Below are 22,914 nucleotides of genomic sequence, written 5' to 3'. Positions count from 1 at the left end.
CAGAGACCTGAGAGATGGTGGCAAGGACACAACTTCTGGCCATGGCCTGTAGGGAAGTGGCCAGAATCCAGGATTTTAAAGTAATAACCAAGCCAACAGATCCTTTGATATCCCTCAGAGTCCTGTCCTTCTTAACCTTCCAAAAAGGCTGGGAGAATTGGGATTGGTCAGCCCAAAGAGAAGCTTTGGGGTGATCTAATTATGGCCTTCCAGGACCTGAAGGAACTACAAGGATGGGGACAGGATGTTTCCAAGGGTCTGGAGTGACAGGACAAGGGGGAATGGCTTCAAACTGACAGAGAGCTGGGTTAGATGGGATATTAGAGAAAAATTCTTCCCTGTGAGGGTGGGCAGGCCCTGGCACAGGTTGGGAAGAGAAGCTTTGGCTGCTCCATCCCTGGAAGTGTCCAAGGCCAGGTTGGAAAAACTTGGGATAGTGGAAGAGTTTTAAGAGGAGGGAATGAGTTAAGGTCCCTTCCAACCCAGACCATTCCATGATTCTATGAAAGTCAGAAGGAGCTCAAAGCCCCTTCACATCAGGATGCCCAAACACCTGTGCCACCAACCTGGGGGTGAGAGGACTTTCTCTGCCTTTCCCTGTCCCATGTCCTGCCACACAACAAAAACAAGGGAGTCATGGGACTGAAAGGAGAAAGGTCCTGAGGAAAACTGACTCTTCAGCATCACAGCTTGAACAGCAGGTCCTGGAGTCTGCCCTTGCTGCCAAGACTTGAAGCATTTAACACAAACACCCACTACCAAAAAAGTCCTTCCAGTTTGCAGGTCAGTCTGCAGGACTCACCTGTGGTGACCACACCTGGTGCAGGTTCATCTCTGGTCAAACACACCCAGAAAAGCTCTGGGAGCTGAAACCACCCCACCTGCTCTAGAACCCTCTGCTCCCACCTGTCCTCCTGGGAGGGGTGATGTGGTGATGAGGAAGATGAGAACCAGCTGCTCCTCAGCCAAGTTCCTCTGAAATCCTGGCTGTGGGATATGGAGAAGGGACATCACAGTCCCTCTGGAATCCTGGGATATGGAGAAGGGGACATCCCTCTCAAATCCTGGTTACAGGGTATGGAGAAGGGGACATCACAGTTCCTTTGAAGTCCTGACTGTGGGATATGGAGAAGGGACATCACAGTTCCTTTGGAATCCTGGGACATGGAGAAGGGACATCACAGTTCCTCTGAGATCCTGGGATATGGAGAAGGGACATCCCAGCTCTTCTAAAATCCTGACTGTGGGATATGGAGAAGAGACATCACAGTTCCTCTGGAATCCTGACTGTGGGATATGGAGAAGGGACATCACAGTCCCTCTGGAATCCTGGGATATGGAGAAGGGGACATCACAGTTCCTCTGTAACCCTGGCTGTGGGACATGGAGCAGGGGACATCACAGTCCCTCTGGAATCCTGGAATATGGAGAAGGGACATCACAGTTCCTCTGAGATCCTGGGATATGGAGAAGGGACATCCCAGCTCTTCTGAAATCCTGACTGTGGGACATGGAGAAGGGACATCACAGTTCCTCTGGAATCCTGACTGTGGGATATGGAGAAGGGGACATCCCTCTCAAATCCTGGTTGCAGGGTATGGAGAAGGGGACATCACAGTTCCTTTGAAGTCCTGACTGTGGGATATGGAGAAGGGACATCACAGTTCCTCTAAAATCCTGACTGTGGGATATGGAGAAGGGACATCACAGTTCCTCTAAAATCCTGACTGTGGGATATGGAGAAGGGACATCACAGATCCTCTAAAATCCTGACTGTGGGATATGGAGAAGGGGACATCCCTCTCAAATCCTGGTTGCAGGGTATGGAGAAGGGGACATCACAGTTCCTTTGAAGTCCTGACTGTGGGATATGAAGAAGGGACATCACAGTCCCTCTGGAATCCTGGGATATGGAGAAGGGACATCACAGCTCCTCTAAAATCCTGACTGTGGGATATGGAGAAGGGACATCCCAGCTCTTCTAAAATCCTGACTGTGGGATATGGAGAGGGGGACGTCCCTCTGAGATCCTGGTTGCAGGGTATGGAGAAGGGGACATCACAGTCCCTCTGGAATCCTGGGATATGAAGAAGGGGACAACACAGTCCCTCTGGAATCCTGGCTGTGGGACATGGAGCAGGGGACATCACAGCCAGTCCCACCAGCAGCATTTGGGGGAAAGAGGGAGCTCTGGGGATGAGCCGCGCGTGTGGGAGGACGCGCTCGCAGGATGCCGGTGCCGCTCCCCTCCCTCGCTGGCTCGCACACATCTCCCGGCAGGCTGAGGCAGCTGGGCACACAGGCAGGCTGGGAAGCAGCCCAGGATGGCCAGGACGCCTTCCTGACTTCCACAGGATATTCTGGGTGTGCAGTTTGGGATTTAGGCACCGGAGTCTGCCTCGCTGCCGAATCCTTTTTTTGGGGGTTGGCCTTAAAACCTTCTGTTCGGCAGCGTTTGTTTTATCTCCGAGACTCGGAGCACAAGGAGAATTTGGCTTGAGTGTTTTCCTGCTTCCTTCACACCAGGAATGCTGTGAATTCGTGGGGATGGAAGGCTGAGCCCCATCCCTGGTTTCAATCCAGCCCCATGACAGGACACTGAGCACAAAGGGAGAGATTTGCAGTCCAGGGTGTCAAACGCAGCTCCAGATTTCTTGGGTTTCACTGCAATCCTCAACTAGACTTTTGGTAGCAGACTGTGAGCTCTTTTTAAAAATAGTTTAGACAAGACATTTGGGAGAAAATGTTAAAGCATATTAACTAGTGAATAAAAAGCTAACACAGAAAATTGTATTTTCCAAGCTGTGGAGCCGCTGAAGTCAAGGCTGTGAGACCTGGAGCTCAGTCTCCAAAGACTTCAGCAAATTATACACAATGGGCCAGCAAATTTCACACAATGGGGACATTTCTGCTGCGTTTTGCACCTTTCTTTTTAATTTATTGCATCAATGTAACAGAGCAGAAGTCGATTGTTATGTGATTATTTAAGCGTCTATCAGAGATTAAGAAAAATCAGACAAAAAATACGTTTCTAAAAGTGATTCCTTCGTCAATATTTACTGGCAGAGCTTTATGTGGCCCCGCTGAAATAACAGATACGAAATCAGGATCACCTTGTTGATTAGGAGGCTTTTGTTCAGAGCAAAACAAGTCATTCTAAATGTGCGTTTAGTCTCTAAAAACAGCCAGTTTGCTCCAGCAGGGAGCTGCAGTCGGGACTGGTAATTCTGCAGGAATCTTTGCATTCCACAAGGACGGGCAGAACACACATTTTCGAGCGAATTTAAATGATTTTTGTTTTTAGAAAAGCTGTCAGGGATTCTCACCGAAGCTGAGAGGGACAAAACAGACGTGGGACGTTCAGCACCGCCAGGAAATGCAGCGATTTGGTGTCCTCCAGGCACGGGAGGGGAACGGTGAGAGGGGATTGAGGGATGAGTGGACAAACCCCGGGAGGGAAGGGGAAGGATAAAACAACTTTCTCAAGTGCCATGGAAAGTCTCTTCAGTGAAGTGATGTCGTACAAGCAGGGAGGACCAGATGGCAAACTGGCAGAGTGTGCTCCTCTGCCAAAACCAGCGTGTCAGGAGAGGGAGAAAAGTGGAATTAGACGAACGGAAGGAGATAAGAACTGATTTGATTTGGAACCGCAAGAGCTGTCAGAAGATGAGGAGGAGTTTGGCTGAACTTTGGGGAAGTGAGAAGCTTCCTGCAAAGCAGGGCAAGGAGTTTGTGCTCCCTCGGTGGAGTTCCCAAGGTGGTGGGAATGTGCTCAGCTCCCAGAACTGTGCCTGTCACAGAGGGTGACAGAGGCAGCTCTGCTCCAAAATGTGGATCATGAACTCCTGTGTGCTCTGAGGGAATGTGCCTTTGATGCAGTGCAGGTTCCATCACCCAAACCTCACCCAAACCTCACCCAAACCTCACCCAAACCTCACCCAAACCTCACCCAAACCTCACCCAAACCTCACCCAAACCTCTCCTGTGCCACCAGGCTGGGAAGGATATCCTGGAAATAAAAGGCACCCTGGAAAGGAATGTTTCCCTGGAAGCAGGACTGGGAAGGGTATCCTGGAAATAAAAGGCACCCTGGAAAGGAATGTTTCCCTGGAAGCAAGACTGGGAAGGGTATCCTGGAAATAAAAGGCACCCTGGAAAGGAATGTTTCCCTGGAAGCAGGACTGGGAAGGGTATCCTGGAAATAAAAGGCACCCTGGAAAGGAATGTTTCCCTGGAAGCAGCAGGAGATGGGAATGTCAAAGAAAATGTCAGGGTGACACAAGGATGGACAGTCCTGGGAGGAGTGACCCTCCACTTGTGAGCTGAGATCCTTACCCCAATCAATTAAATTTAATTGAATATAAATATAAACCAGGTCTGTCATTGCCCTCGTTGCTGATCTGAGTTCATGGGTGAGGTTTGGTGCAAAATCAGAGAGTTCAGCACAGGTTTTTCAGTGTTCTGGGTCAGTTCAGTGTGACAACGATGCCACCTTGTCAGTGCTCACAGGGATCAGCACAACACTCCCTGTCTCCCCAGACCCTCAGGATCAGAGAAATCCCAGTTATCTTCACACAACAACCTCCTGCCAATATTACATGGCCTTTAATAGACTCATAGAATCACAGAATGGATTGGGTTGGAAAAGCTCTCTGAGATCATCAAGTTCAACCCTTGGTCCAACTCCAGTCCCTTTACCAGATCATGGCACTCAGTGCCACGGCCAAGCTCAGCTGAAAAACCTCCAGGGATGGGGAATCCACCCCCTCTCTGGGCAGCCCATTCCAATGCCTGAGCACTCTCTCTGCAAAGAATTTCTACCTGATCTCCAACTTCAATTTCCCCTGGCAGAGCTTGAGCCCATCGTGCCCCCTTGTCCTGGGAGAAGAGACCAACCCCCACCTGGCCACAACTTCCCTTCAGGTAATTAATAGGCTTATTAATAGACATAAAGGACATTTATAGACATGAGGACACACCAAGAGACATCCATGGACTGTGGTGCTTATGAAGTCAAACCAAAGAAACATCCTAATGAGCTTTACTGGGAGAAAGAACAGACTAAGGATGTCAAACATTAGAAAATAATTGATTTATCATCCTAAATTCTCAAGTGCCTCCAATGAGCCAACATGCAAGGTTAGGAATCATTCTCCTGCTTGTATTTAGAACCACAGGATGACAGGATGGTTTAGGTGGGAACAGCCCTCTCAGATCATGGAGCCCAACCATTCCCCACCACTGCCAATCCCACCACTAACCATGACCTTCAGGGCCACAAAATTCATATTCTAAATGTGGATTATTTATTCTAAATAAAAGGTAGTTCCAAGTGCCTTTTTAAAGAAATACAAAGTTCCCTTTTGACACGTCATGAGATGAGCAAAGTGCCTCATAACAGCAACTTGATGAAAAAGTCTGCTCAGAAAGGGAGTGAGAACAATGGTCAAAGTGTAACAGGGAAGATTCAAAATTAATTTGATCAGTTGTTAACAGAAATTATGCTTGAAAAACAACGAAATCTCCCTCCTGTTGGATGTCACTGGGTATGCCTGAACTCACTGAACCTGCAAATATTCTTAAATATGCTTAAAACAACAAGCTCTCTATACCTAAACAACCAAAATATGCCTTATTTATTTAGTACAGAACTAAAGTGTGTGCAGGGCATAAGAACTCCTGATTTCTGGGCCAACAGATCCCTTAATCCACGTTCCTAATGGAATATTCCACCTTTCATTTCACCTGGAAAACAACCCTGGGAGGCAGCAAGGACTCTTTGGGATAAACACCAGGGTATTTGGGATAAATACATCCCTGTGGCTCCTCCTTCCCCACAGCCAATAAAGTCACTGGGGTTGAAGGTGGGTCTTCGCTCAGAACAATTTTTAAAAGGTGAAAAAGCCACCTCTGTCCACTCACAAAAGCCTCAAGTCTTTTTCTCAGCTGTTTCAGACCTTGCAAGTCCATACCCAGAAAGTATCTGAGAAGGAAAACCCTTCAATCAGGGTGATTACAGATGACAGGGTAAGGATTCCTTTAATTAATGGTCCTCCCTGGCAAGTGGTGCCGCTGGAAAACGAGCTCCCAATTTGTTCTGCCACGTTGATGGGCTCTGGTTCAAAACTCCCCCGAGTGTGGAGTGTTTTTCCAAGCCCAGAAGAGCAGGTGGTTGGACACGGTGTGAGGAGAGAGAAATGCAGCCATTTATCCAGAAGGATTTGAGCTCAGGCAGCGCAATCCCAGGATGTCCCTGAGCAGCTCAGCCACGGAATGATCGGAATTCCACCCAAAATCTGCACAACAATTGGGCTGTCGAGGAGAGGGACCCTGAGCTGCACCCCCTGAGCTGCCTCCAGCACTCCCAGGGCTGGATCCACCTGGATTCAGGTGCCTCCCCACCCCAGTTCTCCTGCCAGGTTTTTGCCAAGCTCTCTGCTTTTGATAGCAGTAATTAAGTCTGTTGGTAACTCTGCAATAGTTAATTAACTAATTAAGTGCTTTGCACGCCTGAGTGGCAAGGAGAGCATTGCCAAGGCTGACTTTGTTCACTGTGGAATGTCAGAATGGTTTGGGTTGGAAGGACCTTAAAGCCCATCTTGTCCCACCCCTGTCATAGACAGGGACACCTCCCACTATCCAGGTTGCTCCAAGCTCATTCCATTATCCCAATTTCCTGCACCACTGGCACCCCCCTCTGTGTTTAGGTATGTCCAGCTGTGCCCCAGCACAGCTTTCCGAGTTAATAAATACACAAATGCCATCAGTGATTTTGGGTTAATTACGGCCGAAAATGGAAAATCTCCAGACATCAGAATTCTCAAAGGGTTTCCATGCAAAGAGATTAAAAGAGTGGATTTTTTTCCCTGTTTCCCAGGGCTCTCTCAACACCACTTCATTTTCTAGTTGCTCCAACCTGGCCTTGGACAATTCCAGAGATCCAGGGACAGCCACAGCTTCTCTGGCAATCTGAGATCTCCAGGGATCCCAAGGTTGTAGAGTAAGATGGGATTGTTTTCCTGTCCCTGTTCCCCAACCCTTGGACTGACATTTTGCCATCACAGCCGGAATTTTTGTGGATTTGGGTTTTTCTGTTTCCAACAGCGCAGCTGCCTCGAGCTTGTTCTGATGTTTTCCTCCAATATTACACCAAATAAAGCATTTTTCCTGCTTCAAATAACACTTTGAAAAGCTAAATTTAGGCCAGCTCAGGCTCACACATCTCCAGGAGTCCCCTGCGCATTCCTTTCTATCCCAAGGATGTGATTCCATGGGATGGGACACCTCAGTGGCTGCTGGAGACCCATAACATCATTCTCCAGGAACCACTGGCTGCAGGTGCAGCTGCAGATGCAAAACCATCAGGCACAACTGAAAGGTCCTCCAAGGCTCATAAAACATTCAGTGCAGCTGTTCCTGCCACAGCTCCAGGGCTTTGCCTCTGCATCTGCAGGAAACCTCACAACACAAGGCACAGATCTGCTGGATTTCTCCAGGCACATCTTTGTTGTTGTTGTTGTTGTTGTTGGGTTGGAACCTTTTTTCTTCCTTCCTATTTTAAGTTGTGTTTTCTTTTCTTTTCTTTTTTTTTTAGAAGTACTTCTGAATGCAAAATCGATTTACACCGAGCTGTGTTTGGTCTCCTCAGCAACTTGGCTTGACAGTTTGGTGTGACTTGTAAGTGCTGCAGGGCAGGTTGTTCTCAGACTCCTTGGAATTCAATCCAGGAGGAAGGGGGGCCACTCCAAGCTCTCCCCAGGGTGAAGCACCACATGGAAGGTGTTTTCCTGGCCTTCTGTATTTTCCCCTAATAATGGGGCAGAATTATTGTGCATTTCCAACCCCTTGCCATGGCTGACCATCCCTGCTTTGCCCTTTGTGTCTCGTAAGGAAAAGCTGAGACAACTGGGATTGTTCAGCCTGGAGAAGAGAAGCTTTGGGGTGATCTAAATGTGGCCTTCCAGTGCCTGAAGGAGCTACAGGAAAGATGGAGAGAGACTATTTACAAGGCACAGAGGGACAGGACGCAGGGAATGGCTTCCCACTGCCATTAGGTGGGATATTGGGCAGGAATTGCTGGCTGGGAGGGTGGGCAGGCCCTGGCACAGGTTGGGCAGAGAAGCTGTGGCTGCCCCTGGATCCATCCCTGGGAGTGTCCAAGGCCAGGCTGGAGCCACCTGGGCTGGTGGGAGGTGTCCCTGCCCATGGCAGGGGTGGCACTGGGTGGACTTTGAGGTCCCTCCCAATATCTTTGTACTATTGATGAGGGGACTGGAGCATCTCCTGAATGGAGCCAGGCTGGGAGAGCTGGGGGGTCACCTGGAGAAGAGAAGGCTCCAGGGACACCTGAGAGCCCCTGGCAGGGCCTGAAGGGGCTCCAGGAGAGCTGGGGAGGGACTGGGGACAAGGGATGGAGGGACAGGACACAGGGAATGGCTTCCCACTGTCAGAGGGCAGGGATAGATGGGGTATTGGGAAGGAATTGCTGGCTGGGAGGGTGGGCAGGCCCTGGCACAGGTTGGGCAGAGAAGCTGTGGCTGCCCCTGGATCCATCCCTGGGAGTGTCCAAGGCCAGGTTGGAGCACCCTGGGCTGGTGGGAGGTGTCCCTGCCCATGGCAGGGTGTGGGATAAGATGATCCTTCATGTTCCTTCCCACCCAGCCCACTCTTGGACTCCTCTCAGGCCCCAACCACTGGGAGCTGTCACCTCTCTGCTGTGCTGGGGCTTTGCTTTCATTCAAGCAGTTGGTTTCTGGCTCATGATGAGATCAGGGAGTCCCAACACCACATTTTTACCTCACTGTTCACAAGATCCTCCCCATTCCTCACCTTCTGCCTCCATAACAATACAGGGAATGCTGTGACATTGCCAAGAGCAGCCCCAAAGGTGTCCCTGTGAGTTTGTGCCCTGAGCAGAGAACACTCTTTGTGTGTCACTGCCAAGCCCTCCCCAGGCTGCTCTGAGCAGCAGGGACAGCAAAGCTCTTGGGCTGTGGGACACATTCCCTGAAGGACATCATGGAAAAGTTCAGCGTGCACAAACTCCACCAGGTTAATATTTTGTTGGTTTAATGTCCTTAACGAGCTAAATGAACAAGTGGGTCATTGATCCAGACTGGCTTGGCATGAGCCAACCACGTTCCCAGCAGCACAATGAACTTTGGGGAACAAAGAACACAGCCCACACTTGTGGGATGGGGATTCCCTGGAAACAGGAACTCTGGGAACAGCCTGTGGGTGTGCAGCTCAACAGGAGCTCCCAGCTCAGCTCTGGCTCTGCAAAGACCATCCCTCTATCCCTTCATGCACAAGGAGAGAAGGTCCTTTGTGAGCCAGGACTCCTTCCCACCATCAGGTCTGACCTGGCCGTGTCTCCTGGAGAAATGACACAACTGGCACAACAAAGGAGTGCAGAGCAAAACTTCCATGAATTTGGGGCTTTTCAAACCACCTTCCAGAAGTTTTCTTATCCCAGCTGAAAAAAAAATAAAAATAAGACCAGCTCCTAAAATGAGACCAGCAGACAAAAACTGGCAGAGAGGAAATAATGGTACAATTTATCTATAATTAGAAAAATTGGGCTCACACTTTTTCATGTATCTTGATGAATAACTGAAATTGTACTCAACAATCTGGTTAAAATGAAGAGAACCTTGTGCTGCCTGTAATTTTTCCCACTCCATGGGGTAAGTTCCCTTCTCCCTATTCAAACCTTTGAGATAATTCCTTTACCTCAATGCACTCAGTTCTTTCCTCCCCCAGGATTCCCATTTACTCCTCATCATTTCCTGCTCCACATCAGAGGATGAAAAAGCTTCCAGGTCATACTTGATGTTTAGAAACCTGAACAGACCCCCTTGGAGTCGATGAAAGGGTTGGATTTCTGCACTGGGACACAGCCCAAGACCTCAATCATTAGAGGGTTAAGAAACCAAAGGTTAAATATGTTCTGTATCCAGATCTATCTCTCCAACCCATCTCCAAACATGGACAGTCCAATCCAGGCTCTCACCAGTGCCAACAAGTTCTGTATTCACATTCCACTGGAAAGTTAATTTTCCAGATCCCCATTCAGTGTCACCCCCTTAGGAATTTCATTTTCAGTTCAATCCAGGTATTTTCAGTTCAATCCAGGTATTTTCAGCTCAATCCAGGTATTTTCAGTTCAATCCAGGTATTTTCAGCCTCCTCAGGTTTGGGGTTTTTTTTAACATCCTTTTTCAAGCCTCTTTCCATGAAAAGGCACATTGGGGACTCCTGTCGTGGGGATCTGAAACCAAATACTCTGTTTTTTTAAGGCTTTGGGTGGGGAAAGTAGGGACTGAGAGCCCAAATAATGCCAAATTTCAAACCAAATTTGCCATCAAATATCAAGGCCCAGCACGTGGACAGGCTGGGTTTGGTGCCAGTGAAAAAAGGAGAAAGAAAAGCCCAATCTCCAGCACTCACAAAAGCTTTGACATCACTCCAGTTATTAATTATGTTCAGTATTCAAAGAGAAAAGGCACTTGGAGCATTTCCCCAGCTCTGGTAATGCTCTAGTTATTATATTCTTATGTATTTATGTCTCGTTTCAGGAGGGGAAAAATTGTTCTGATGCTCAAGAAATCCCTTCAAAGGCTTGCAAAGATCATTAACTTGGACTCACATGAGAGCACCTCATTTTTCCAGGCCCTTATTAAAAATGTTTTTAATACAAACCAAAAAAAAAAAATTAAAAAAAAAGAAACTCAAAGTTCAGCATTCAGAGGATGGAAAATTCAACAATTTCCCTTGTGCTGTTTTAATGCAAACTAAAAATAAATTAAAAAAATTTTAAAATAATTTAAAGAAAACTCAAAGTTCAGCATTCAGAGGATGGAAAATCCAACATTTTCACTTGTGCTGTTTTAATACAAACTAAAAATTAAAAAAAATTAAAATAAAGAAAACTCATTGTTCAGCATTCAGGGGATGGAAAATCCAACATTTCCCTTGTGCTGTTTTAATGCAAACTAAAAATAAATAAAAAATTTTTAAAAATAATTTAAAGAAAACTCAAAGTTCAGCATTCAGAGGATGGAAAATTCAACATTTTCCCTTGTGCTCTTTTAATGCAAACTAAAAATTTAAATAAAATTTAAAAATAATTTAAAGAAAATTCATTGTTCAGCATTCAGAGGATGGAAAATCCAACATTTCCCTTGTGCTGTTTTAATACAAACTAAAAATAAATAAAAAATATAAAAATAACTTAAAGTAAACTCATTGTTCAGCATTCAGAGGATGGAAAATCCAACATAGACAGTCCCTGCTTATTCCCCAAGCAGATGCTGCTCGTGGTTTTCCTGCTCATATTGGATCATTTCCTCAAATACCAGCTCTAACTGAGACAAGAATTGAGAAAACATTCTGGGACACATTTTCCTGTGCTGGATTAGCTGAAAAGCATCATCTGATACTGGAGTTGTGCTGTCGAGGAGAGATTGGACATGTCCCTCACACCTGAGGGGTTTGTTCCCTCCCTGGGTGGGTGGGCAAACATTCCTGAGTGGGACAAGTGTACCCTCTCCTGGATTAGGAGCTGGCTGGAGGGTCGGGCCCAGAGAGTGCTGGTGAATGGAGCTGCATCCAGCTGGTCACCAGTGGTGTTCCCCAGGGGTCTGTGCTGGGTCCAGTCCTGTTTAACATCTTTATTGATGATTTAGATGTGGGGATTGAGTCCATCATCAGCAAATTTGCTGATGACACCAAGTTGGGAGGGAGTGTCGACCTGCTGGAAGGCAGGAGGGCTCTGCAGAGGGAGCTGGACAGGCTGGAGGGCTCTGCAGAGGGATCTGGACAGGCAGGAGGGCTCTGCAGAGGGAGCTGGAGAGGCAGGAGGGCTCTGCAGAGGGAGCTGGATAAACTGGAGGGATGGGCTGATTCCAATGGGATGAGGTTCAACAAGGCCAAGTGCAGGTCCTGCCCTTTGGCCACAACAACCCCCTGCAGCGCTCCAGGCTGGGCACAGAGTGGCTGGAGAGCAGCCAGGCAGAGGGACCTGGGGGGACTGAGGGACAGGAAGCTCAACAGGAGCCACCAGTGTGCCCAGGTGGCCAAGAAGGCCAAGGGGATCCTGGCCTGGATCCAAACTAGCGTGGCCAGCAGGCCCAGGGCAGTGACCCTTCCCCTGGACTCTGCCTTGGGGAGGCCACACCTTGAGTGTTGTGTTCAGTTCTGGGCCCCTCAGTTCAGAAAGGATATTGAGGTGCTGGAGCAGGTCCAGAGAAGAGCAACGAGGCTGGAGAAGGGACTGGAGCACAAGTCCTATGGGGAGAGGCTGAGGGAGCTGGGGGTGTTCAGCCTGGAGAAGAGGAGGCTCAGAGGTGACCTCAGCACTGTCTGGAACTGCCTGAAGGGAAGTTCTGGCCAGGTGGGGGTTGGTCTCTTCTCCCAGGCACTCAGCAATAGAACAAGGGGGCACGATGGGCTCAAGCTCTGCCAGGGGAAATTTAAGTTGGATATCAGAAAAAAATTTTTTACAGAGAGAGTAATCAGGCATTGGAATGGGCTGCCCAGAGAGGGGGTGGATTCACCATCCCTGGAGATCTTTAAATGCAGATTGGACGTGGCGCTGGGTGCCATGATCTAGTAAATGGACTAGAGTTGGACCAAGGGTTGGACTCGATGATCTTGGAGGTCTTTTCCAACCCAATCGATTCTATGATTCTATGAATCCCCCAGGAATGTGATCTGGGAAAGGGCTGCTGGTGGCACGTGCTCAAAATGCAGCACAGCCAAAGAAAGGCAAGTTGATTTTGCACCAACACTTCTGGCCCCACAATTCCAAAGCACTGGGACAAGTGGGGAGTGGTCAAGGGGTTGCTCAGGTAAGTTTTGTGTCAGATCCACAAATTAAATTGGTGTTAATTAAACCAAGCTCCACTGATGACAGGAGCAGAAAGGATCTGATTTCAACAGACGACAAACCCCTTCCTAAAAAGGAAATAAACACATGCCTTGAAATAAAAGAAATTAACTTGAAAAACCCCAACCCAAACATTAGCCTGAGATTTATGTTGCATCTTCACTCTGAGCTTTCTTTTCCAGAGCATTAATCAAGCCAAAAGCAGGGCAAGAGTTGTGGTTTGCACCAACCCAGTCCCGTTTCTGGGAGCTGTTGAAAACAAAATAATCCTTTTGCAGGAGGCTCAAACATTGGAATAAATTAAAACAAAAATCAGCCCAATTAGATTCCTTTCTCCTGAGCACATGGCACGTTGGGCCACGCTCTGCACTGGTGTCTCCTCAGTGCTGTTGTGGGACAGTGGCAGATCCATGGGCACAACTGGGGCACTGCCACCCTGTGTGTCCCCACAGGACCCCCCACGGGCACCACAAGCCCCTGCCCAGCCCTGGGACTGACCCCCTGACTCCTGAAGTCATCAATGCCCACCAGCTTCAATATTTACACCCCAATTCTCTGCTGTTTTTTCGCTCTTATAAATAATTATGTTTGAATGGGATAGTGCAAGAAATAAAAAAACTATTTAGGGGAAAAATTATCTATTTTTCTTCAGTGGTTGTTGGTAAAATTCTCTGGAATTTTTTCTGAGCCAAAGAACTTTTGGCCAAAGGTTGGACTTGATGATCTTGGAGATCTTCTCCAACCTCAGTGAGGTTGGAGATCTTGGAGATCTTCTTCAACCCTCCAAAAGGGTGATCCCTGTTTCTGTCTCCAGGCTGTTGGTGGGAATGCCTGGATTGGTCCTGGATGTGGGAGAGGGAAGGAAGATCAACCTGCAGAAGTTTCTAATCAAGAGATACATAGCAAAGAAATGCAACCAGTGCATTTCCCCCCAAACCAACCCCCTCTGGCCAAGCTGGGGGTGCTCAGGCTGGAGAAGAGGAGGCTCAGGGGGGACCTCAGCACTTCCAACAACTCCCTGACAGGAGGCTCTACCCAGGTGGGGATTGGTCTCTTCTCCCAGGCACAGCTTGAGCTCTGCCAGGGGAGGTTTAGGTTGGATATCAGGAAGAAATTCTTTGCAGAGAGAGTGCTCAGGCATTGGAATGGGCTGCCCAGAGAGGGGGTGGATTCTCCATCCCTGGAGGTTTTTAAGCTGAGCTTGGCCATGGCACTGAGTGCCATGATCTGGTGATCACAGTGAGGTTGGACCAAGGCTTGGACTTGATGATCTCAGAGGTCTCTTTCAACCCACCTGATTCTATAATTCCATGATTTCATGATTCCAGGATGTGCAGCACCAGCAGCATGTGCAGACCTTGTAGCCTTCTGATATGTCTGAGAGAACTGAATAAATAGTTGTGAATAGGCCTAATATTGTCATAAAGACATAAATTAAAGCTGTGACCCAGGAGGGGCTCTCTCTCCCACAATACAGACCTGCTGCTGGCTGTAAATCCTGCTGGATCTTGGCTCTGCTTTTGCTTTCTTGGCTGTCACAACACTCAGAGAGAGTGCTCAGGCATTGGAATGGGCTGCCCAGAGAGGGGGTGGATTCCCCATCCCTGGAGGTTTTTCAGCTGAGCTTGGCCGTGGCACTGAGTGCCATGATCTGGTAAAGGGACTGGAGTTGGACCAAGGGTTGGACTTGATGATCTCAGAGGGCTTTTCCAACCCAATCCATTCTATGATTCTGTGATTCAATCAATACCCAACATTTCCTGGAGAAATGGTCAGTGGGCAGCGAGTTCCTCAGTGACCATAACTTGGGGTGTGACAACAGTGACAGAGGGTGTTGTGACATGTCCCTTTATCTCTCTACAGACTTTTTCTGTAGTCACTTTATGCACTCAGGTTTAAATATTCAGCTTTTTCATGCATTAATGTGGCTGCTTTAGTCTAAACCTCGTTGAAACTTTAATCAGGAGAGAACACAGAGAACCCTCTTCCCATCAGTGCTGCTTCTCACTGCTGGTGTCTCACAGCAGCCTGAGAGAAGAGCAGCACAGACACCTGGGCTGGGGATATTCCTGTCACACACAGGATTTTGGAGAAGCAACTTCAAAGCCTGGTGGTGAAAAACTGCACAAAAATCCCAGTCCTTCTGAAAACAACAGCAAAATTCCCAGACATTTCAACAGGGATTTCATCCTGGGGGTTAAACACGATCTTTGAGGTTCCTTCCAATCCAAAACCAAATCCCAAGGGTTGGGGAACCAAATCCCAGCTTTCTCAAGGTCTGAGGAACCAAATCCCAGCCTTCTCAATGCATGGGGAACCAAATCCCAGCCTTCCCACGGTTGTGAAACCAAATCCCAGCCTTCCCAAGGTTGGGAAACCAAATCCCAGCCTTCCCAAGGTTGGGGAACCAAATCCCAGCCTTCCCAAAGGTGGGGAACCAAATCCCAGCCTTCCCAAGGTTGGGAAACCAAATCCCAGCCTTCCCAAAGGTGGGGAACCAAATCCCAGCCTTCCCAAGGTTGGAGAACCAAATCCCAGCATTCCCAAGGTCTGAGGAACCAAGTTCCAGCCTTCCCAAGGTTGGGAACCAAATCCCAGCATTCCCAAGGTCTGAGGAACCAAATCCCAGGCTTCTCAACATCTGGAGAACTAAATCCCAGCATTCCCAACATCTGGAGAACCAAATCCCAGCCTTCCCAAGGTCTAAGGAACCAAATCCCAGCATTCCCAAGGTCTGTGGAACCAAATCCCAGCATTCCCAAGGATGAAGAACCAAATCCCAGCCTTTCCAAGGTCTGGGCAACCCAATCCCAGCCTTCTCAAGGTCTGGACACAGCAATTTTTTGTGGAACAGGTTCTGTCCCTCCCAGAGCAGCAGCTGCATTCCAGCACATTCCAGTGGGATTTCAGAGCCCATGGACAAGGTCATGGAGGGCAGAAGCAGGAAGGGTTTGGGATGAGGTGGGAACACCAACAGGCCTGTGCTTAAAGGAGCAATAACACTCACAGATAACATTTATAACATTCCATGAACAATAATCACACATAAATCCCATTTTCTCCTATGGAATCCCTTGACAATTCCCCTCTCCATGCATTGGGAACAGCTCCTGAGTGGCACCTGATCCTACTCTTGCTTTGTGACAAATATTAAGAGGTTAAACTGTGAGCTGGTGCTTTCTATGTGAGCCCAGAGAAGCAGAATTGCTCTTTTAATTACAAACCCCACTTTGTCTGTCACTGACACCACCAAGTCACTCCCGGCACATCCATCTGATAAAAACCCCCCTCAACTTCCATGGAAAATCATCTCCAACAAGGCAGGGCTATTCTGAGTGCTCAGTTATCTCTCTCACTTCAGCTCCTCAGAGGGGACTTTCTGGAAGGATTTGCATGGCAGTCAAAGCAGGCAGAAATTTATAAATACCACCACAGATGCCGACGTGTCGGGGGAAATGCAGTTCTAACATTTGAAAGCTGGGAAGAAATTAATGTTGATCCTGATTGGAACAGTCACTGTATTTGCAGTGTCTAGTGGGGATTTAAAAAAAAATAAAACAAACAAACAAACAAAAAAATACCCAACACAAAACAACAACATAAATTCAGTTTGTAGAAAACATTCCTTGTCCCAAACTCCATCTCTCGGCCCCAACATGGAAAAGAAAAACAGTTTATTTAAAACAATTCCGAGGGTTTAAGGCTGAGGTGACACAACTCATTTTTCCAGGCAAACACTGCTGGTTCTAGAGGACACATCTTGGAATCTGGGCCCTGTGGAGGATCAGGCAGCACTTGGGGTGGCTCTGGTGGGACTGCACAGAGAGTTCCACGCTGGAGAGAAGCAGGAGTTGATGGTGGGGCTGCCTTGGATGTGTCAGACTTTAAATAAGACCTGGAGCACTTGAGGAAAACCCCCAGGTGGATAAACACAAGTCTGCAGGCTGGAGAAAAGGGAAAATTTCTGTACAACAATTCTCTCCAAAGACTGAAAATACTTCATGTGTGCAACTCAATTAATTCCCTATCAGAGCACTTAGTGGTGGGCAGAGAGAGGAAGGGATGGAGTGACAGGATTTATTCATGGAGACCAAGGCAAGTTTTGTGGGGAGTGCCCTACGTGGCACAGGGAAATGCAGCACCATGCCAAAATAAGCACTTTAGATGGGATACTGGGAATAGATGGGATACTGGGAAGGAATTCCTGACTGGGAGGGTGGGCAGGCCCTGGCACAGGTTGGGCAGAGAAGCTGTGGCTGCCCCTGGAGCCCTGGGAGTGTCCAAGGGCGGGCTGGAGACACCTGGGCTATGGGAGGTGTCCCTGCCCATGCCTTTCAAAGGTTCCTTCCAACCCAAACTATTCAAGGATTCCATTAATTAAATTTTATTTCAGCATTTCTGGACCCTTCCCTCCCTAAACCTTCCCTTCCCTTCCCAAACCTTCCCTTCCCAAACCTTCCCTTCCCTTCCCAAACCTTCCCTTCCCAAACCTTCCCAAACCTTCCCTTCCCAAACCTCACCTTCCCTTCCCAAACCTTCCCTTCCCAAACCTTCCCTTCCCAAACCTTCCCAAACCTTCCCTTCCCAAACCTGCCCAAACCTTCCCTTCTCTTCCCCAACCTTCCCTTCCCCAACCTTCCCTTCCCAAACCTTCCCTTCCCAAACATTCCCAAACCTTCCCAAACTTTCCCAAACCCTCCCTTCCCTTCCCAAACCTTCCCTTCCCAAACCTTCCCTTCCCAAACCTTCCCAAGGTTTACCTCGTGTGGCCACGCTAAAAAGTGAGTATATGGAATAACAGAGGAATAACTGGGAGGAGAAACAGGAATCCTGACCCCCAGTTCTCTTCCCAGACACTTGGAGTGCTCCAAATGCAGCGGGAATGCCCCAGGGACCCCTCCTGTGCCAGCCACTCAGCACCATATGCTGGGCACAGCCAGGTCGTGCCCCCTGAGCATCAGGGGCACAGAGTTTGCCTCCTCTCATCAATTCAGGCTCTCTGTCTGCGGGAGGAGGTGGCAGGGAAGGACAGCAGGGCCAGGGCACTGTCAGGACACATCAGGACTCATCAGAGCTGCTCAGACTGAAACCTTCAGGACTCTGCTGTGCCCACTGGGAGGCAAAGAGGAAGACTCAGTTTGGCTTCTAATTGCTTGTTCTTGTCCTGTAAAACTTCCCTGGGTCAAGCAGCAACCAAGAAATGCCAAACACAGGAATTTGGGAGGTTTTTTTTTTTCCTTTTTCCACAGTCCCTCTGCAACCTCAAACTCAGCTTTCAGGAGGTGGTTCTGATTTATTGTATTACAACAAAAATGCATCCCAACCTCTCTGCTTTGAGGAAGAGTTTCACTGATTTGGGAAAACCTGTAAGTTTGGGTGTAAATGCTTTAAAACCACCCTGATGAGCAGCTTTAGGCAACACATCATTCTGCAGAGCAGGCTGAGATACAGTTTCTATTTTCTCTCTGGTGTCTGTGAGAACTGCTAAGAAGTGAAATTAAAAAGCTGATAAACAGCTTAAATAAAAAGCCATTTCCATAGTTAGCCCCAGACTGAGGGTGAAAGGGGCTCTGGGTGCCTCATTCCAGGGCCAGGCCACCAAGGAGCTCGTTCAGCAACCCAGTTTGTCCAAAAATATGAAACCCTACAGACTCTTTACTAACTCAAACAAGCAAATAAACGCTGAGATTTGTGATAAACGAGTTCCAAAAGGCATTCCTGGAGATTATGACTTGCACATTTCCACCACCAAACTGCTGTGTCTAAATGTATAAAGCATGTGGAGTAGTGGACTCCAGACCTTGCTTTGAAGATGTGTCCAAGCAGAAAGCAGCTTTGGGATGCAATGTCAGGGGCTGACACATGGATTTGGGAAGCCAATCCATAGATCCTTTCCTCCAAACACCACACATTGCACAGAGGAATTGCTTTATGCTGTTGACACGGCTGAGGGATGGACCATGTGGGCTGGACAATGTGTGCCAGCCTGAACCACCTCCAAGGGCTGGACACAGTTCAGCCAGCTCTGGTCACACACATTCCTCCTGGCTCTGGCTCCCAGGATGGTGGAACACCATGAGGGTCTGGGTGTCCAGAACCAGAACCAGAGAAAAGTCCCAGAGCTCAGACTTGGTCCTGATCCTGAGCTTCAGAGGTTGTTCAGGCCCAGATCCATGTTTGGGTCTAGATCTGTGTTTGGGTCCAGATTCCTGTTTGGGTCCCGATCCCTGTTTGGGTCCACATCCATGTTTGAGTCCAGATCCACGTTTGGGTCCAGATCCATGTTTGAGTCCAGATCCACGTTTGGGTCCACATCCACGTTTGGGTCTAGGTCCACGTTTGGGTCCAGATCCATGTTTGGATCCAGATCCATGTTTGAGTCCAGATCCACGTTTGGGTCCAGATCCGTGTTTGGGCCCAGATCCACGTTTGGGTCCAGATCCCTGTTTGGGTCCAGATCCATGCTTAGGTCCAGATCCATGTTTGGGCTCAGATCCACATTTGGGTCCAGATCCACGTTTGGGTCCAGATTCGTTTTTGGGCCCAGATCCACGTTTGGGTCCAGATCCACGTTTGGGTGCAGATTCATGTTTGGGTCCACATCCATGTTTGGGTCCACATCTGTGTTTGGGTCCAGGTCCCTGTTTGGGTCCAGATCCGTGTTTGGGCTCAGATTCATGTTTGGGTCCAGATCCGTGTTTGGGTCCAGATTCATGTTTGGGTCCAGATCCACGTTTGGGTCCAGATCCATGTTTGGGTGACAGCTGTGCAAACATCTTGAGCAAACACATCTGAGCCCCTCCTGGCTGCCCTGAGAACTTGAGTGACTTTGAAAAGGCAGCCAAACTTTTGGGATCTTGTCCATGTCACAGAAGTTCGGAGGCTCTGCTGGATGAAGTCCATCCTCATGATCTCACAGTGCTTCCCTTTAAAGAGCATCATCACACCCCAAAGCCTCTGAACATCTCCCTGCTGCCAAACACTCCAAGGCACACACTCCAACCCCAAAAAGGAAGCAGAGAATCTCACCACCCTCCTTTGCTTCGCTTTTCCAAATGGTATTTTGTGGATTAAACCCTTTGAAGTTCAGCTTTTCCTCAGAACATCTCTGGTGGATGGGAACACGTCAGCACATCCCCTGCTGCCTGTCAGCTCCTGTCTCAGCTCAGAGCTGCTTTAACATGACCAGGAGTTCCCTGCTGTCCTCTGCAGGGATTTTCCTGCCCACAGCTCAAGCCCATGCTGCCCATATGCTCCATGGCACCAAGAGCTTGCTCAGCTTTATAATTAACTCCAACTCTCTTCCCTGCCTGCCTGGGTGGCTTTGGCTGCTCCTCTCCAGCCTGGTGGGATCAGAGCTCTGCAGACTCCTTTGGCAATTCCACCTTCCCAAGGTCATCCACAGGGAAAAGCCCCAGAGCACTGACCCCTCTTCACTGTGGGTTTTCTCCTCCACCGACACCCTGAGTTTCACCTCCAGAAGTCACTTCATAATCCACTTCCATGGCTCTTCTCCTGAGCTATTTTTAAACCCATCAGTCCATTGTGTCACAATCAATTGTTCCTCTGAAACAAGGAGTGAAACCAGGCAGCCCTTCCCTTCTTATCTAGACAGTTATTGGTATTTTTAAAGGCATTTGGGGGAGTTTCACTAATTATTTACGCTTGTTTTTCCTTCCCTTTCACTCCAGTGAAGCCCCACACAAATGTCTTTTACTCTTTCAAAGAATCACAGAATCCTACGATGGTTTGGGCTGGAAGGGACAGTAAAGATGATCCCATTCCATCCTCTGCCATGGGCAGGGACACCTTCCACCAGCCCAGGTTGCTCCATCCTGGCCTTGGACACTCCCAGGGATGGATCCAGGGGCAGCCACAGCTTCTCTGCCCAACCTGTGCCAGAGTCTGCCCATCCTCCCAGCCACCAATTCCTTCCCAATATCCCTCCCTCTGTTTTCTTTTCCTCTCTTCCCCAGGTCCTCATTCCCTGAATTTTCTCCCTATTTCAGCAGCACTTTTTTTTTTTTTAAAAAAAGGAGAAAAACAGGTGAAGTAACAGCAGAACCAAACATTTGGAATATTTCCCCTTTCAACACTCTTCAAACAAATATAAAAGCACTGTCCCCATTCAGCAAGGAGGAAAAGCAATTAACAATATTCCAGAATTGTCACCATTTCCTCATTTTCCCCCCATCCCTAGAAACTAAACTGCAGCTATTCAAGCACCAGCACATTTCACTGAAGTGACACTTAACAAGCCAAAAATATGGCTTTTAGTTTTGCATTTCTCTCTGAGCAGGAGACAATTTTATGGGTGGCTGATGGAGCAGCTGCACTGGGCCACAAAACCTCATTGTCTGGGAGGGAAAAAGGGGGTCAATCACGTTGGATTGATGCTCTGGGGGTGGTTTTTCTGATTTTTTTAAGGCAGATTTCTACATGGAAAAATTGATTTTTCCATGGATAGACTTGAGAGCTGGGCTGATTCCAATGGGATGAAGTTCAATGAGGCCAAGTGCAGGTCCTGCCCTTTGGCCACCCCAAGCCCTGCAGCGCTCCAGGCTGGGCACAGAGTGGCTGGAGAGCAGCCAGGCAGAGGGACCTGGGGGGACTGAGGGACAGGAAGCTCAACAGGAGCCACCAGTGTGCCCAGGTGGCCAAGAAGGCCAAGGGGATCCTGGCCTGTATCAAAAATAGTGTGACCAGCAGGCCCAGGGCAGTGACCCTTCCCCTGGACTCTGCCTTGGGGAGGCCACACCTTGAGTGTTGTGTTCAGTTCTGGGCGCCTCAGTTGAGGAAAGAGCTTGAGGGGCTGGAGCGGGGCCAGAGAAGAGCAACGAGGCTGGAGAAGGGACTGGATGTGGCACTGAGTGTCCTCTTAAACACCTCCAGGGGCAGAGAATCCACCATGTCTTGATTCAACCCCACTGTGATCACCAGCCCAGGGCACAGAGTGCCAGAGTGATCACAGTGGGGTTGGATCAAGGTTGGACTTGATGATCTCAGAAGTCTCTTTCAACCCAACTGAGAAGAGCAACGAGGCTGGAGAAGGGACTGGAGCACAAGTGCTGTGGGGAGAGGCTGAGGGAGCTGGGGGTGTTCAGCCTGGAGAAGAGGAGGCTCAGAGGTGACCTCAGCACTGTCTGGAACTGCCTGAAGGGAAGTTGTGGCCAGGTGAGGGTTGGTCTCTTCTCCCAGGCACTCAGCAATAGGACAAGGGGGCACGATGGGCTCAAGCTCTGCCAGGGGAAATTTAACTTGGAGATCAGGAAAAAATTCCTTCCAGACAGAGTGCTCAGGGATTGGAATGGGCTGCCCAGAGAGGGGGTGGATTCCCCATCCCTGGAGGCTTTTCAGCTGAGCTTGGCCGTGGCACTGAGTGCCATGATCTGGTAAAGGGACTGGAGTTGGACCAAGGGTTGGACTCGATGATCTTGGAGGTCTTTTCCAACCCAATCCATTCTGTGATTTTCATAATATCAAAATTTAAATGGCTTTTCTGAGGGTGGGGTTGGGTTGTGTTGGCACAAAACTGGAATGTGTTCCCTCCCAGGGCTGGAAATGGCTTGGGATGGGTTGGACACTGATGGTTTCTGCTCACTCTGCATTTGGGGGTTTAATCCACACAACCACTGGGTCCGAGTCCTGCTGCTCTTCTGCCAAGGGCAGGAACCATTTCACCTTTTCCACAGAGGGGTTTTACAGGTTAAATCCCCCTTTTCTGTTCCTGAGACTTTTGTGGGAAAGACAGGGAGAGCCTCAAAGCAGACACAGCATTTCACTGGCACAGCAAATGTGTGGGGTGAATACAGAATTATTTCCATTGGGAAAGACATTTTTGGTCATCTCATCCAACCATTGGAAAGACATTCACCCATTTGAACCTTTAAAATGGCCTGAATAACGTGGTTGTTCTCAAGGTCTTTTACAGAAAACAAAAGCTCTGTCTATAAGTTAAAAAAAAAAAACCCTAAGTAAAAAAAATCAAGTATTTTCCTTATTTATTAAAGCTTAATAAACTGTAT

The sequence above is a fragment of the Pithys albifrons genome, chromosome 8 (genome assembly GCF_047495875.1).
Source record: "Pithys albifrons albifrons isolate INPA30051 chromosome 8, PitAlb_v1, whole genome shotgun sequence".
Classification (NCBI taxonomy): domain Eukaryota; kingdom Metazoa; phylum Chordata; class Aves; order Passeriformes; family Thamnophilidae; genus Pithys; species Pithys albifrons.
This window is presented reverse-complemented; position numbering follows the sequence as displayed.